The sequence below is a fragment of the Bubalus bubalis genome, chromosome 6 (genome assembly GCF_019923935.1).
Source record: "Bubalus bubalis isolate 160015118507 breed Murrah chromosome 6, NDDB_SH_1, whole genome shotgun sequence".
NCBI classification, from domain to species: Eukaryota; Metazoa; Chordata; class Mammalia; order Artiodactyla; family Bovidae; genus Bubalus; species Bubalus bubalis.
In genome coordinates, this window is record NC_059162.1 from 49,962,036 (window position 1) to 49,975,383 (window position 13,348).

At 46.2% G+C, this 13,348-nt stretch overlaps 1 protein-coding gene and 1 long non-coding RNA gene across 7 annotated transcripts in view; one reads left to right on the forward strand and one right to left on the reverse strand.

The window, feature by feature from the left end:
- BCAR3 (BCAR3 adaptor protein, NSP family member) overlaps positions 1-13,348 on the forward strand; it is a 152,504-nt gene that overhangs the window by 108,869 nt on the left and 30,287 nt on the right. The window lies entirely within an intron of this gene.
- On the reverse strand, positions 8,552-11,784 carry LOC123334056. The gene is made up of 3 exons (XR_006551806.1): positions 11,658-11,784; positions 8,872-9,002; positions 8,552-8,686 (listed from the first exon to the last, which is right to left on the reverse strand). It is a non-coding gene; the product is annotated as an uncharacterized LOC123334056 (long non-coding RNA).

Consider the following 13,348-nt stretch of genomic DNA (forward strand, 5'->3'; position numbering starts at 1 on the left):
TTTGGAATGGAGGATTAAGTTACTGCTGCCTGCTTAGTGGGTACGCTGCTTTAAGGCTCCAGCCTGCACAAATTAAAATGAAAGCAATCTTTTTCATTTACACACATGGAAAGCAGAATTTTATTTTTTTTTTTTTAATTTTATTTTATTTTTAAACTTTACATAACTGTATTAGATTTGCCAAATATCAAAATGAATCCGCCACAGGTTTACATGTGTTCCCCATCCTGAACCCTCCTCCCTCCTCCCTCCCCATTCCATCCCTCTGGGTCGTCCCAGTGCACCAGCCCCAAGCATCCAGTATCGTGCATCGAACCTGGACTGGCAACTCATTTCATACATGATATTTAATTTCTCAGAACCTTGATAAGCCCAGAGGTCCACAGATACCCTCTTCACGTTTCTTATTCATGGTTTCTGAGCCTCTTTTGATAAGGTTTGATAATGAATAAAATGAAATCTCCTGGACTTGGGCTGCGGGATGGGAGGGTGTTGTTGGCATTTTCCTTTCTGTGTTAAGAATCTGATGACCCCTGTCTCATCCTTTGTCTGTGAAAAGGAAAATCACCCAGAGTGATAAAAAATAAAGGCATCTTAATTTAACAGCAAATTGCAAATCCGTTTTTAATGGCACTGGAGGATCCGATGTAAAGTGTGATAAATTACTCAGGTTTAATTATAAAATGGGAAAACAGCATCAAAACCCATCTGTAGACTCTTTGCTGAAGATTAGATTCTTTCTAGGTTTTAGAAAATAGAAATTTGTATTGCCCAGGAACTTGAACATTAGCATCAAATTAAGTGAAGTGTTTCAGAAATCTCTTTGCCACTGATCCCTTTCTCAGAAGGATCCAGGGGCCCTCGCTGACCTCTAATAAGACAGAGAACACTGAGAACTTCAGCAGAACATCATGTGATTTGTTGCTGTACATTCCCTTCAGATGTCTCGTCTCCTCAGAGGGGCTGTAAGCCCAGGTCAGGCCATGGGGTATTTCTTACTCACATCTGCGTCTCCCCTCCAATCTAGCCTGGGAGGAGCACAGTGGACACTCGGGAAGTCCTTGAGTTTAACTGAAGGCACAGTGTTCCAGTGACTATCAAGTTCTTAAGACTCCCTGATTGTTTCTGCAGAACTCTGGCCAATAGGATGAATATGTGTGGGTTAGGAAGCTGCCCCCAAAGACTGCTTCACTGAGCTTTAATCTCAGGATTGAGAAGAGTGGGCTCAGAGGCAAGGGGCCCAAATGAGACCAGAGACCCCCATTTGTCAAGAGCCCAACACCAAACAGGCGGAGAGGCCCCTGGGACAGCCCGGGGCCTTTCTCTCCTAGCTTGTAGTGTACTTTTGTGTGAATTAGAATAAGGCGCCGCTTCCCCGAGACACTCTATTGCCATCTGCCGGGCAATGGTTGCGTACAAATTTTCGATGGCTGTGCGTGAAGGGCCCCTTCTTAGATATGCTCCTGTGTTGCACACGTCCCTGAGCCACTGGCCAGGCCACCACCGTGTGCCCACCACTGCGCTGGGCCAGGCCGAAACGCCCAACTGCCCATGCCACTCTTTGCTTTACCTACCAAACAGGAGACTTAAAATTTGAATTTAGCATTTCTTCTCTTTGGACTTTTAGTTGCAAAATTAAGTGTTCTCTTAAGTAGAGACTTTGGTTTTAGTCAGTTATTAGAGTAAGAAACTGTATTTGTCTAACCTAGCACCCCAGTGGGAAAAGTTGGATTAGTAATTCAAGCTTTTCTTCACTTATCTTTGGATTCTAATAAAATATTTCTGGGCAAGCCATGAAAGCCAGCAAGTGTCAATCAAAGGTGACCCAGAAACCAGTATATGAATTGTTTCATTTCAAGGTCTTAGGATTGCCACAAACACCATCCAGTTCCTTTCCATTCTACCTCGGATTGAAACAGCTGAGTGTTTGTACTAAAAATTGTTGTGCCTGAAACTGGTGGAGAAGTGGGTTTTTGTTTTTCAGGCTGTGGTTAAGGTTAAGAGTGCAGAAGTAATTGGGATTTATTCATTCCGTGCCTTCATGATCAATTTATGCTGGTTTTCAATGGTAAAAATACCAGTTGGATCTCTGAAAGCCCTTGATATACTTTGGAATGTGGTTATAAACTGGCCCACTGCTTAAAATTCAGCCCAAAGCAGTGGTTCAAAGGTGCTGAAATCTCCAAAGTATCTTATTTTTAGGTGGATTTACTTTATAAGACAATCCTTGGTGAGGCTTCAGAATCCTCCAGTAAAGCTGATCGACAGTGTCGTTTTTCCAAGGTGGGGGAGCGCCACCTCTTCGTGTGTCTAACGTTTGTTAGGGATCCGCATGGTGAAGCCGTCACATCATCACGTGCAGGAGTTCAGCGCATTTCAGGTGAGGGTCTGTTTACCTGGACGCCTGTGTTGCCCTGGCTCCAGCCAACTTACGGACAGTGCACGGCAGACCCAGAGGGTTTCCCACCAGCTCATCGGAGGACATGGTCTTTGCTCAGAAATGAGACCAGTTTTACTTGCAGTGAGACTGATACTTTTGTTTGTGATCGTAATTTCTGGATGAGACTTCTGGAGAAACGTGACCTGTGGAGTTGTTTGGTTGAACCTGACGAGCAGCCTGGACTGTTGTGGATCTCTCCCTCAGCTGAGAAAATCATCCCTGTGCAGAAGAAAGGGACTTTTGTTTGGGAGCCTGATAGCTTTCTGGCTGTTGTGGCCTGATGCTCTAAACTAGGATAGAATAGCCCAGAAACTCTCTCCCTCCCTCTTCACTCCCTCGCTCCTCTTTTCTTGTGCACATTCCTGTCCATCCTCCCTTTTTATCTTAAGTCAGTTCCCAACCTTGATCATAGAACGAATGACTAGAAAATCATCCCAATCTTAAAAATTCAACAAAAAAACATGTTGATGACTAAGCCGCCTGGGCCCCACAGGACACGTCATCTCTGTACCAGGACCCCTCAGCCCTTGCACAAAACACACAACTTCCCTGCACTCTCAGGCTGCTTCCCTGTCCTGTGTGCTATGGACGTGTGACTGGCTGGAGTAACTGCATGTGTGTGTTCATACGGAGACACATGTCACCAAGGGACGGTGCCTTCTTACAGGTGATCAGCGTCACTCTGCACAGATGGAAGCATTTAGTGGCACTCAAAAACCCAGCAACTATTAACTTAGAACTGAAATGAACAGAATAAACACACCTACACCTGAGTAGAAATTGGTAGTTTCAACTGCTAGCTTTTTTACTCCATTAGCGCTAAATTCTCAAAGACCAGATATCTCTAAAACCTTCTGATGGATTGTATAATTCTTTAAAAAAAAAATTCTTTAGTGAGTGAAGCAACTCTATTTTTGTAGCTAAGAGGCATCTTTAAAGGGGCTTCAAATTCTACATTGTTCCATATGAGTATATACTATGTGCTAGGCACACTGCCAGGTCCTTGGTTTTTTTTTAAATGCCAGGTACATGAGGTCAGGTAGCCCAGTGAAGTGGGTACTAATATCCCCAGATGTAGACAGACGCAAGTAAAGAGAAGTCTAGAAAGGTAGCCAAGATCATCTGTTCTTTTTTTTTCTTCTAGTTTTATTGAGATATAATTGACATACAGAACTATATAAAGTGTACAGCATAATGATTTGACTTACATACATCATGAAATGATTATCACAGTAAGTTTAGTGAACATCTATCATCTTGTATAGATAAAAAATAGAAAAAATGTATTTGTTTTCCTTGTGATGAGAACTCAGGATTTACTCTCTTAACATACGTGTTAACATTTATAACATACATGCGTATGTGTTCAGTCACTCAGTCGTGTCCAACTCTTTGCAACCCCATGGACAGCCCGCCAGGCTCCTCTCTCCGTGGGATTTCCCAGGCAATAATATTGAACCAGTATTAATTTATCATGTTGTACATATATCCCTGGAACTTATTTATCTTGAACTTTTTGATTGCCTTCATCCAATTCTCCCTCCCCCGACCCTGGCCTCTAGTAACTACAAATTTGATCTTTTTTTTCTATGAGTTTGTTTGTTTTTGAAGTACTGTTGATGTATATAACACTATGTTAATTCCGGTTATATAACGTAATGATTTGATATTTCCGTACATTCACATGATTACCATGATAAGTTTAGTTACCATCTGTCAGCACACAAATACATTGCATAATTCTTGATGGTATTCCCCCCACTGTACACTTCATCCCCTGACTCATTTATTTTGCAACTGGAAGTTTGTACTTCTTAATCTTCCTCACCTATTTATCTCCTCCCCCAACCCCACTCCCTTCTGTTTGTTCTCTGTATCTATGAGTCTGTTTCTGTTTTGTTATGTTTGTCCCTTGTTTTGTTTTTTAGATTCCACATATAACTGAAATTCTATGGTATTTGTCTTTTCCTGACTTATTTCACTTAGCATGATACCCTCTGGGTCCATTCACGTTGTCACAAATGGCAAGGTTTCTTTTTTTTTATGGCCGAGTTATATTCCATTGTGTATATATGCCAAGTCTTCTTTATCGACTCGTCTATTGATGGGCACTTAGATTGCTTCCGTATCTTGGCTATGGTAAGTAACACTGCAGTGAACACAGCGGTGCATAGTTTTTTTCTGGTCAGTGTTTTTGTTGTCTTCAGATAAATATCCAGGAGTGGAATTGCTGAATCTTATGGTAGTTCTGTTTTAAATTTTTTGAGGAATCTCTGTACTGTTTTCCACAGCTTCTATACCCATTTACATTCCACCAATAGTGCACCAGGAATCCCTTTTCTCCAACTTGTATTATCTGTTGTCATTTTGATAATAGCCATTCTGATTGGTGTGAGGTGATGTCTCATTGTGGTTTTGGCTTACATTTCCCTGATGATTTGTGATGGTAAGCATCTTTTCACGTGCCTGTTGGCCATCTATTAGGTCTTATTTGGAAAAATATTTATCTAGATCCTCTACCCATTTTAAAAAGTCAGGTTGTTTGGTTTTTTGCTCTTGAGTTGTATGAATTCTCTGTATATTTAAAATATTAACCCCTTATCAGATATATTGTTTTCAAATATCTATTTAGCAGGAGACCTTTTCATTTTGTTAATAATTTCCATCATTGTGCAGAAGATTTCTAGTTTGATGCAGTCCCATTGGTTTTGCTTTTGTTTGCCTTGCCTGAGGAGGAAAAAATTATGAAGACTGATGTCAATGAGTGCACTATGTTTTCTTCTAGAAGCTTTTGTAGTTTCAGGTCTCACATTTAAGTCCTTAATCCATCTTGAGTTTATTTTTGTATGTGATGTGAGAAAGGAGTCTCATTTGCTTCTTTTACACTTAACTGCAGTTTTCCCAACACCGTTTGTTAAAGAGGTTGACTTTCCCCCACTGTATATTCTTGCCCCCGTTGTCGTTGATGAATTGCCCGTAAAAGTGTGGGTTCATTTCTGGGCTCTCTATTGTATTCCATTGACCTATGCCTGTTTTTCATCACCTGTTCTTGACCAGCCTTCAGACTCTTTCTTTTTCTCCCCACCCAGTGACAAGGAAGCTGCCACATGGAGGGCAAGAAGGCAAGCAGGGTTCCAGTCAATAAGTGGCTACTGGACACACACTGTGTGCCAGTCACAGGCTAGGCTCTGGGAGCCACAGACGAGTGAGCCCTGGCCTCTGGCCCCCAGGAGCTCATGCCTGGCAGACAGCCTTGGCCCCCCTGTGCAGTATGTGACAGTGGATCCCCTGCCCCCTTTGATGTAATTAGACTAATTCATTGTGGCCTTTAAGGCCCTGCCTCCTTGTCCGTCTCTCCTCTAGCCTCTCCGCATTTGCCAGCCTGGGCTCCAACCAGGCTGCACAGTGGCACTTACAGAGGGGTTGCTGTTTCTGGACCACAGGATGAGAGTATGGAGGAGGGATGTACGAGACTGTGTGTCTGGGAAGTTGGGGAAAGTCCCAGTGACCAGGGCCCCTGATCAGTGCACCTCAGAAAGGGAGCTCATGGCCAGATGGAGAAGGGCATCTCTGGCCTTTGGATTTTATTTGTAGAATACTGTGACCTTTTGGAACATGTGGACCCTTTAAATATAGTCCAAAAAACTTTAATGCCCCAAATCTGCTGACTTAAGGGTTTCCTTGATGGCTCAGTGGTAAAGAATCTGCCAGTGTTGCAGGAGACCTGGGTTTGATCCCTGGGTCGGGAAGATCTCCTGGAGAAGGGAATGGCAACCCACTCCAGTATTCTTGTCTGGAGAATTCCATAGACATAGGAGCCCGGCAGGCTATAGTCCATGAGGTCGCAAAGAGCTGGACACAACCGAGCTACTAACACTTTCATGGATTCCACTGCATAATAGCAGTGCCCTTGTGCATTCTCCCCATCAGTGAAGCCTCTGCCGCTTATTTCTGGCGACCCACAAAGATGTCTCCACTTATGTATCCACACCTTCTCATGACCTGGGCCTTCTATCGAATTCAGACCTGGCTCCCAATATGAGGTATCAGTATACGGCCAGGGTGGTGCTGTAGCTCATGGGGCTGTGAGAAATGTAATGTGTTCAAAGCTCAGGAATCTGGGAGGAGAGGGCAGGATGCATGTCTGTGTCCCTTATGGACCAGGTCTGAGCCCTGGGAGAGTGCAGACCAGATGTAAGAAGCCCATTTGTTTGCGGGGAAGAGGGGTTGGGAGAGACTGTGACTCATGTCAGCCCTAGTGGGGCACCCCTTGACTAAAGTCCCTGAGCAGGAATTATAGAAGTCTGTGACTTTGTAGGCGGCGGTTGTACCACTGGAGCACGGAGGTAGGGAAATTGTCAGGAGGCGATTGTAAAGGTTTAGGGAGAACAGGACAGGGTAACTTTCATGGGGATTAGAATGGACTTTAGTGAGAGGGAAAATCAGGAATTACTTGATCAGTGGAAGCCAGTTCTGAGGGTTCTTGTGTGAGTAATGAGGGCAGAGGAGGTGCCAGTGTCTGGGGAAGGGGGAGAAGAGCAGGCTTTCCAGAGAAGATGAGTTCCATTTATCCATATCGACATCTGAGCTCTGAAGTGGATTCTGGTAAATATCCTACCACGGCACCAGCTCTAAAGGCTGGAAATGGGGATTTGGGCATCATCAGCACCTTTCAAAAGACTGAACTGGCCTTGTGCCACTAACCCCAGCCCCTTCCACTCCCTTCTGCTCACTGCAGCCAGATTGATCTGTCTAAAAGCATCTCTTTCTTTGTACCTGTTGCCATCCCAGGCAGCAATTGTCAACAACCCTCACTGTCTGGAGTGTGGAGGTCTAAGCCCTCAGCCTGCAGTGCCCCTCTGTCTGATCTGTCCTATCCCCACCTTCCTGGGTCAGGACTTCTCTGGTCACAAGTGACAGGAGTCCAGTGCAAACTAACTGAGGTCACAGGGGAGTTTACAAGTTGATGCAATGCCCTGGGGTTAGGGACATGCATGCCACTTGACACTTTCATTTCTTGCTCCTCTTCTCTTCCCACAATGATTTCATTCTCCCAGCCCAGTCTCATCCACACTATGGGTCAAAAAATGAAGCAACCTCCGTACTTCCAGTCTCATGATATTTTCAGAGCAGGCAATGGCACCCCACTCCAGTACTCTTGCCTGGAAAATCCCATGGATGGAGGAGCCTGGAAGGCTGCAGTCCATGGGGTCGGTGAGGGCCGGACATGACTGAGCGACTTCACTTTCACTTTTCAGTTTCATGCATTGGAGAAGGAAATGGCAACCCACTCCAGTGTTCTTGCCTGGAGAATCCCAGGGACGGGGCATCCTGGTGGGCTGCTGTCTATGGGGTCGCACAGAGTCAGACACAACTGAAGTGACTCAGCAGCAGCAGGGTGTTTTTTACTCAATTCACTTAGAAAGATCCCAGGAAGAACTCTGATTGGGCCAGCTTGGGTCAGCCAGCAATGGCCAGGGAAGTGGGTCTGAACCACATACTTAGAGAAAAGATAGAGCTCTCTTGGAGAGGAGAAAAGCGATGTTGTGACCAGATGTCTCTGCCTGCTTCAGCCCTCTCCACCCCAACCAGAACCTCTATCTGATAAAGCCCAGGTACTCTTAGCTCAAATGCCCAAAGCACTCTCCCTCTTCTCAAGTTTTACCCTCAAGGGCCAATCCTGATATCCTATCCTCTCCTTCCTCCTCCCTATCCCATAGGGAGCCCTTATGTAGCAGAGGAAAATCAAAGGATCAACAGGTGGTGTAATTTCCCCCAGACTAAGGAGCCGGAGGGGCAGGGATGAGAATTCAGTGCTCTGTCTTCAGTGCTCAAGGATGTGTTGCACCATTCCCTGTGTTGGCTTCTAGGATACTGTGCCCTCGGGAGGGTGGGCCCCAGGCTGTCACTGCCCGCCACCAGCCTGTGCTGTGCTTAGTCACTCAGTCGTGTCCGAACCTTTGCGATCCCATGGACTGTAGCCGACCAGGAGCCTCTCTCCGTGGGGATTCTCCAGGCAAGAATACTGGAGTGCGTTGCCATGCCCTTCTCCAGGGGATCTTCCTGACTCAGGAATTGAACCGGAATCTCCTGCATTGCCGACGGATTCTTTACCAGTTGAGCTGTCGGTGGCCCCATGATGGCGCCTCACAATCTTCTCCTTTCCACACACAGCTCCCAGCCCGGGGACATGGTCTTTCCATGACCTTGCACAATTTAAAATTCTGTGGGAACTGGGAAGCTTTTCTTACAGGCAGGGAGAGAGTAAAATAAATATTAATTATAATGCAGATGCCATCTTTTTCTAATCCTCTCAATTGTCTCCTGCGCACAAATGAGCTGCTCTGGGCCTTTCCCACCCATTGCGCTTGCGGTACACACACCTCCCTCCCCCACCCCACCCCGCCCCCTCCCCCCACACGCACACTTACAACGCAAACCTCCTGAGAGGCTGGGTCCCATTGTTCTGCCTGATTTGAAATGCAGGATCACACATCACACAGCCCTCTCAAGACCCGAGCTGTTCCTCCCGCAGCTGGACCAGCTTTTCTTCCTTGGAGAACTGTTGAAATGTAGGAGGTTTCCTCGTTAATCGAGGTTCCCAGCACGTCGGCGGAGCTGGCTCTGTGCCTCCAGAATGTGTTTTCCAAGCATCTCCTGGGCTCCAGCTATTCCAGCAAGTCAAGACCAGACTTGCCTGCCATGTGAGGCTCCAGAGATGTGCATTCCAGATTAGAATGATTTTCAGAGCCAACCTCAGCAAGCCAGGACCGGTCCTGGCCACGAAACTGGACCACCTGGGGCAGGTGGACAGTGAGGTTCTTAAGAAGACTGAAGTAGACAGTGGACATGTAGCCAAGTACCAGGCTGCTTTCCTCCCAAATACCAGCCCAGTCCCTTCATCATGGCTGTGCATCAGACCTTAAACATCTCAAATGTAAACCTTCTATTCTAGTTAACCAGAATAGTGTTCTGATATGTCTATAAAAACCATTAACAGTGCTGTCTGTGTACCACAGTATAAGTGCTTCACAGATATTGATCCATTTCATCCTTATTAACCTCTCATCATACATTATTATCCTCATTGTGAAGACCGGGAGCTCTGCAGAGAGGTCAAGTCACTTGCCCTAAGCCACACAGCTGGTGAGTGGCACAGTGGCCTATGGATGTAGCAGGCAGGCTGGCCCGAGCTCTTAAAGGCTCTGCTGTAACGTTCATTGGTATTAGAGTTATGGAAATGTCAGCAATAGGAAAGTAGTAGTTAGACTCAGATTTCCATGAGAAGCAACAGTTATAGTAATTAAGGAACTTTCCAGCTACTCTTCAGTGTGGTTGGACAGTTGTGGACCTCATCCATCCCTTTCTTTGCCATAGTTATCAGCTTACCTGCCTCTCATCTCAGACCCCAGTGCTAACGACTGGGACCAGATGAAGTTTTAGAAGTGGAGCCATGTGAGTGGTAATTCTGATACAGTAGTTGCTAAGCCCTCCCTCCTTTCCTTCCTTCCTTCCTTTTCTTTCCTGATCAAGGTATGCTTATTACTTAATTTACGTACACAGCACATTTTATTACACCCTTCTGGCCCCCTCCTTAAAAAAAGCAACTGCTCTCAAATCTCTGATGGATCCAACTCAGGCAAGATGTGGAGTAGAAGATGTATGTCCAGACTGCATCTTTCTTTTATGGGGGCTGCGAGTGGGATTGGTCCCTAGAATGAACCTGTCAAGGCTCATGGGCAGAATGTTCTTGACCCAAAGCCTAGCATGTTCCCTCCCTCTGGAAGTTGTGGCCCAGCTGCTGTGTGCGGAGGAGTTCGGGGTGGCCAGAGCCTGTGCTGGGTGCAGAGAAACCGAAGTCCCTTGTCTGTGGTCTCCCCTAAAGATAAGAGGCTTGAGAGACAAGGAATCAGATTTGTCTTCTTGGAATGAAGTTCAAAGTTAAGGATAAATGGAGAATTTGAGCCTGAAGAAAAAGTTGTACAACTATAAGGTGGCCATTAGGAACATCTACAGCATCTGTTTGAGAGACTGATTATTCCTAATTATTTCCGTGCTGTCTCTGTCTGGCAGTTGAAGAATGTAAAGTCCAAGGGCTGGTGAGCAGTGCACTTCTGTCCAGTGTAACCTGAGAGCAGAGCTGAAATTACACGTGCTTGGGTGCATGGTGCCCAGTGCAGATTGAGAATGACTGTGTCCAGCCAGTCTTTGAAACACATTGAATTCAGAAGATGTGTGTGGAAACACCTGTGAGAGCTGGAAGAGATCAGCCTGGAGAGAAGGCTGTGGGGACTCGACCGGGTATGGAAGATGTGCTGTGTCCTCCCTATTTCCCTAAGATGGGAAGCTGTCGGAGGGCTGGGACCTGTCCCTCATTCAGTCTCTCATGCTGAATTCTCGGCTGTGCATAAACTAACAGTGTATGAGTGAGAGCTGCTCTCATCTAGGCTCTCCTTAGAAGGTAATTTAAGGAAGGCCGGAAGGATTCATTAGTAGTATCAATTAGAATTTCAGAGGACATGGATGACCATGCAAATGGGATAAAAACCAGGGGGGTTCAGGATGGGGACACATGTACACCCATGGCTGATTCATGTGAATGTATGGCAAAAACCACTGCAATACTGTAATTAGCCTGCAATTAAAACAAAACAACAAAAAAAAAACATTGCTGAGGTACTGTTGTGTTACCTTAAATCACTAGAATTTACTTCATAGCCAGTGAAAGTGAAGTCGCTCAGTCGTGTCCGACTCTTTGCAACCCGTGGACTGTAGCCCACCAAGCTCCTCCGTCCATGGGATTCTCCAGGCAAGAATACTGGAGTGGGTTGCCATTTCCTTCTCCAGGGGATCTTCCTGACCCAGGGATCGAACCCAGGTCTCCCACATTGCAGGCAGATGCTTTAACCTCTGCGCCACCAGGGGAGCCCCATAAGACCCCCAAATTATCCAAGATGGGGGCATTTCAGAAGAAATTTCAAATGCCTGCCAGATGGGAGCAATTAAGTGGAAGGGTGCGCCATTAGCAAAGGTCCCATTGTTTGGGGGAAGCCATCCGAATTCTGCCAAGTGTCACAGGTCTGGTCATTCCTGGTCATTCCTGGTCCTCAAGGTGCACAAGTAGCAGTCACAGTGCAGTCAGATGGATACATTTCGCCAACCTTTCTATGGTCACCCCTCACCACCCATGGGGTTGCTAGCTGATCAAAATACTTACCTACAGTGGCAAAATCAGAGTCACCAAGGTCAAGAGTTCATAAAACAGGCACTTGAGAAAAATAAAAGTTGTGTTAATATATATGATTAAAACTACACGTGAAAGTTCTAGAAGGAATCCTCCCTCCAGATAACCACTATTTCATCATGAGGGTGATCAGTCACCTGTGGGTGACTTTTGAATCGCCTCTTCAGTTATTTGGGAGACACTGCCCATGTCATCTGCTGAAGCAGACGCTCCCAGCAGCCCACCTGCCTCCTTTTAATGCGGTAGAACCAGCCCTCACCAGCTTGAAATAAGGAGCCCTTTGCAGTTCTTGCTCACTGTGGCTCTGTCTCCCCCGCTCCCCTCTCCCCTTTCTCTCCCCATCTCCCTCCCTTTTCCTTCTCCTCCTCCTCTTTTAAAATACAAGTCTAGACAACTGTGTAACCTCCTGACTTTTCACAAATTATGCAAGAGCTTAAGGGCTTATTTTTTGAAGTCTGGTTTCTGTCCCAGATTATTTGAGAGGGTCGGTCTTTCTGATCTTTTCTCTCTCCTCTAGGTACCTCCCTAGAGTGCCTCGCCTCTCAAGTCCATAGGGGAAGAGAGCAGTAATTGTGGACTTTCCTCTAAGGACAGAAATAACAGAGCTGATTTTATATTTTTGGTAACAAGTGTGAACAATATTATCTCAAAACCTAGAGAAAAAGATTGTCATGTATAAATGTTAAAAACAACTTTGATGTTGATGAGATGCTGAGAGAGAGAGAAGGTGATGATGGGGGGACATGGCCTGGGTGTTGGGTATCAGGGAGCAAGGAGAATGCAAACAGAAGTACGGCAATAGCTTCAGGGCTTAGGGCAAATGCAGTTTCAGTGGAGGGTTATGCAGAGGATGGGACCTGCTGGTTGCTGCATTTTCAGGGCTCAGGACAAGGGATTTAGGCTGGGCATACAGATTGCCAGGGTGGCTAAGTAGAGGCCTGGGTCACAGTATCAGCTAGGATTTAACTCAGCTGCTAGTGAGAGGAACACCGAAAATAACAGGCTTAAAAAAGAGAGGTTACATGGAAGACCTGGAAATGGGCAATCCGGGGCTGGGGGGTTGGCCTTACTGCTGTGAGGGACCTGGGCTTGTTCAGGCCTTCTGCCCGCCCCACCCCCCACCCCCATTCCTGTGGCTTGGCTTCTTCCTCATGCTCCAGGATGGTGTTGCAGCTCCAGCCATCACATCTCAGCTTGCAAGTCCCACCAGCGTGGCAGTTTATCCTTCTTTGGCCAGAACTTGGTCATGTGGCTGCACCTCCCAGTAAGAGAGGGAGATTGAGGAATATCATCCTGTAGCTGTATGGCAACACTCCCAACTATAACAGGGTTTCAGATAATTTGAGAGGAAACAGAACTTTCATAACTAAGAAAAGTCACAGACCTTCCTCATCTTGGGTTATCTGTTCATTCAGTGAGTAGGGAGTAGCCCACGTGTTCATGCACTTCTCGAGGGCAACAGCAAGGTAGGCAGATGGGCTCTGGTCTCGTAGCAGGAGGTGAGACAGACAATAAACGAATGGCACACGTGGCCTGGTTGACAGCCTACATTCTGTGCTCAGGTCTTCCCCAGGAGCTCTCTTCAGATGTACCTGTACATAATTAATGATCGAAGCCAACAGCGTCAGACATCACTGCTGATGCCTGCGGGCGCTGTGGGCAGC